The sequence below is a fragment of the Carcharhinus amblyrhynchos genome, unplaced genomic scaffold (assembly GCF_965287045.1).
Source record: "Carcharhinus amblyrhynchos unplaced genomic scaffold, sCarAmb.v2.hapA scaffold_38, whole genome shotgun sequence".
Lineage (NCBI taxonomy): Eukaryota > Metazoa > Chordata > Chondrichthyes > Carcharhiniformes > Carcharhinidae > Carcharhinus > Carcharhinus amblyrhynchos.
This window is the reverse complement of record NW_027649779.1, coordinates 4,496,988-4,501,751: the sequence shown is the minus strand read 5'-3', so window position 1 is coordinate 4,501,751 and position 4,764 is coordinate 4,496,988.

Genomic DNA, 4,764 nt, shown 5'->3' with positions numbered 1-4,764 from the left:
TGCCAGCGTTGGACTGGGGTAAACACAGTAAAAATTCTGACAACACCAGGTTTAAGTCCAATCGATTTATTTGATAGTAAATTCACTAGCTTTCGAGGTTACCCTCTTCGTCAGGTGAATGTTTGTCACCAGAACTCTCCATTCACCTGATGAAGAGGGTAACCTCGAAAGCTAGTGAATTTACTATCAAATAAATCGGTTGGACTTAAACCTGGTGTTGTCAGACTTTTTACTGTGTTTATCAATGTCCCAGGGAAGGGCCACAGCAATGTGGTTGACACTTCATTGCCCTCTGAACATGGGCAACTAGGCATCAGAGTTGCAAAGGAAGATGCCTTGAGTTGGCTACAATTAACAGACACTGGTCATATCCCCAGTGGAAGAGACGGTAATCATGAACTTTTTCAAAACTCTCCCAGTGGCAGCCAATAATATTTGGCTTTGGATACAAAATTACCCAGTCCTGAATAAACTGAAGCAGCGAGTGCTGATCGGGGAAACCAAAAGGCCGTTACAGCCTTAATTGCACCCATATTGGAGTGGCAGAGGACAGCTGACTGTGGAAGATGGCACACGCCGATGGGGTTCAAGAGTGTCATCCTGAGCCAAGGTTCACCATCTCATCCTCGCGGTACTCGTGGCCACCCAGGAGTGACAAACTGAATAACCTCCAAATTGCCACGTCTGTGGCCAGGTATGAATACAGGTCGTGGGTCAGTGTTGGCAATGTCAACAAGGGACGAATGTCACCAGTCACTACTCTTCACACTTGGGAATGGCTGGAACGGCCGTAGGCGTGGCTGCACATGGACAGTGCCGGACCGTTCATGGGGTCTTTGTCCCTGATAATGGTAGATGCTGATTCACAATGGATGGCCATACAGAGGGTGAGATCATCAAACACAAGGACAAGAGTGGAGAAACTTCACACCTCTTTCTTGACACCCGGGATCCCGCAGCTGTTGGTTTCTGAAAATGGTCCACCCTTCATGAGCCAGGAATTTGTGCATTGCATGAAGTTGAACAGAATTGAACACTTTAGGACAGAGTCGATATTCCCCATCATCCAACGGCCTGGCAGAAAGAGCGGCACAAACAGTAAGAACAGGTTCAAAAAACTATCCCACAGCCTCCTTTGACACCAAACTATCAAGATTCAGCTTCAGATACAGGACAGCACCACCCCCCCACCCCCTCCCAATCACCAGTCCCCTCCCCTCTTCAACAAATGGAACAGCCCAAGCAGAGTTGCTCATGATCACTCTTCCCAAAGTTAACTCTGATCTTCCGAGGGCGGGAGCTGACACCCAGTGCCGTTTCCATCAACTGGGACCGGCACTTAAAGGCATTTGTTAGGCGATTAGTTAAGAATCATGGCAATGGATACGCTGGTTATGAGGCACGTTCAGGTCAGGAACAGGGCCAGTTTCCTCTCAAGTCCGCTTGGGAGATACCATCGATGGGAATGTTTCAAACATCTACAAACCATAAGAACATAAGAAATAGAAGCAGGAGTAGGCCATCTAGCCCCTCGAGCCTGCCCCGCAATTCAATAAGATCATGGCTGATCTGTCGTGGCTCAGTTCCACATTCCCGCCCTCTCCCCATAACCCTTAATCCCCTTGCCTATCAAAAACCTATCAACGCGCATCTTAAATATATTTAGCGACTCAGCCTCCACCACTTCAACGGGCAGAGTATTCCAGAGATTCACCACCCTTTGAGTGAAGAAGTTCCTCCTCAACTCCGTTCTAAACCGCCCCCCGTTTGTCTTGAGGCTGTTCCATCTAGTCCTACTGTCCTATCTGAGCGGGAAGAGTCTCTCCACCTCTATCCTATCCATCCCATTCATCATCTTATATGTCTCAATGAGATCTTCCCTCATTCTTCTAAACCATGAAACCCCAAGACATGCAGGGAAAATCAATTCCCGGCACACCCGGAACTTTGGAAAGAATTCCAGATACTCCGGCTCCTGCTCTCCATCTCCACCAGTAAGAAACTCGGAGTCTGAAATGGACACAGCGGGTTTAGCCTCTCGGCCACATTGTCTCCGGATAAAGGTAACTCGGGCCACAACGCTCATGGTGGAAGGGGCGAGCTCCGGTCTGCTGAACCCCACTCACGTCCGAGGCTGAGCAGGAGGAACCAGACCCAGCATTGAAATTTCAAAGAAAGGCTTCCAAGCCCGTCAGCCCTCGGCGGTTGCTCAGACCTAGAGGGGGGCGGGGGGGGTGCAGTAACTTAAAATTGATTAATGAGTTGGGCATGACCAAGTATGAACTTCGGAACTGAGGCCTGTGAAATCTGCCTATTGAAGGATCTCCACAGACTGTAAGTTGCAGAGAGTGAAACGCTGAGAGTTGGGGAAAGTGTGGGAGTTTAGGGAAGTGGGTGGAGAGGTGTTGCTGTGCCTTGTGTCCCTTACTACCCGGTCCATACTGCCATGTCCAGTTGGGTAGGTGTCTATCAGGTATTACAGTTCAGAAAGTGACGTGGGACAAACAGAAGCAGCTGATTGTTGAGTAAGTCCTTGGAAGGAAAACTGAGGAAATTTTCTGAGTAGCTCCTACTGATGTCATAACTTCAGGAAGGATTCCTCATGCTGTTAATGTTCTAGGTACAAATCCGGTCACTGCAGCTGATGGAATTTGAATTAAACAAAAAATGTCTGGAAATGAAAATCTACTGATGACCATAAAACCATATTTGATTGTCGAAAGGATCAATTCCTTTCACTAATGTCCTTTAGGGAAGGAAATCTACCAGGGAGAGGGGAATAAAGCAAAGGTGAATTAGCTGAAGTGGAACTAGAGAACAGGGCCAGTAAGACTCAGAGAAAGAGCAGAAATAGTGTGGCTCCTAATTAAAGCGGGTCCGGCAGGCTGAACTGCATTTGTTTCAATACAAGAAGTGTAACAGGTCAGGCTGATGGACTTGGAGCTTGGATTTGTTCTTGGAACTGTGATGTTGCTGCTATTACAAAGACTTGGTTAAGGAAAGGAGAGGAATGACAGCTTAACGTACAAGGATACAGATGATTCAAGCAGGATAGAGAGTGATGTAACAGGGGAGGGACATTTTCAAGACTGGTAAGCGGAATATTGCAGCAGTACTGCAGGTGGACTGCACCCAATGTACTTTGCATGGCTTATACAGCGAGGCAGTATGGGTAGAGTGCAGGAATAGAAAGGGTGTACTGGCAAGATTCGACATTTTCTATTGGCCTCCCAACAACCAGCAGGAGATTGAGAAAGAGATGTGAATGAGAACTTGGCAAAATGTAAAAGTAACAGGGTTGTTGTGGTGGGAGAGTTAACTTCCTCAAAATTGACGGGGACTCATTTTGTGCTGAGTGTGTGGATGGGGCAGTGTTTGTAAGGAGCATCCAGGAGGGTTTGCCGAAACATTATATAGGTAATCCAACTAGGGAAGCTGCTGAACTGGACCTGGAAATAAGGAATCAGCCTGGACAGGTGGTCGACATTTCAGTAAGGGAGCAGTTGGGGAACAGAGATCACAACTCAGTAAGCGTTAAGGTACGGACAGAGAATGGTAAGTGTAATACGCAAGTGAAGACTCTAAACTGGGGGATGACTAATTATAACAATATTAGGCAGAAACTGAAGAATGTAGAATAGGGCAGATGTTTGAGGGCAAATCAACATCTGGTACATGGGAGGCTTTCAAGTGCAAGTTGATAGGAATTCCGGACTGGCGCATTCCAATGAGGATGAAGGGTAGGTATGGCAAATTTCGGGAACATTGTAAAACGAGAGAAATTATGAACCTCGTCAAAGTGGAAAAAAAAGATTTTTTCTAACCTAGGAAGACACAAAACAATTATGAAATACAAGGAATGTAAAACGAAACTTAAGCAAAGAGTAAAGAGGGCGAAAAGGGGTCACGAGAATTATTTGGCCGCAGGATGGAAGAAAATCCGAAGGCGTTTTACACATATATAAAGGGCAAAAGTTTAGCCAGGCAGGGGGTTGGCACACCCGAGGACAGGTGAGGGATTCTATGCACGGAGCCAGGGAAATGACGAGGTATTGAATACTTGACGTTAGTATTCACCAAAGAGAAGTACTTAGTGCATGATGAGTCTGGGAAAGGATGCGCAGATAGTTTGAGTCATGTTGAGAGCAAAAAAGAGGAGAAATTGGGGTTCTTGAGAAACGTTAAGGTAGACAAGTCCCCAGGGCCTGATGTGATATACCACAGAATACTGAGAGAGGCCAGGAGGAAATTGCTGGGACCTCGAGAGAAATCTTTGTATCATCACTGGCTATAGTGGAAGTACGAGGATTGGAGAATAGCCGGTTTTTGTTTAGGAAGAATAGCAACCATAATCCAGATAAGCACAAGCCAATGAGCCGTATGTCAGTTGTCAGGAAATTATTGAAGAAAATTCTTCGAGACAGGATTTAATCCCTCTTTGAAATAAGTGGATGTATTAGTGAAAGGCAACATGTTTTGTTTTTGAAGACCTGATCATGTCTGACTAACGCGATCAAGTTTTTTTTTGAGGAAGTGACGAAGATGATTGATGATGGTAGAGCAGTGGATATTATCTACATGGACACCAGTAAACCCTCTGACAAGGTCCCTCATGGCAGAGAGGTACAGAATTTGCAGTAAAATGAGATCAGAGGTGAGCTGGCTAGGTGGATGGAGAACTGGCTCAGTCATAGAAAACAGAGTGTAGCTGTGCAAGTGTGCGTTTCTGAATGGAGTGTTGTGGCTCAGGGATCAGCTCTGGTA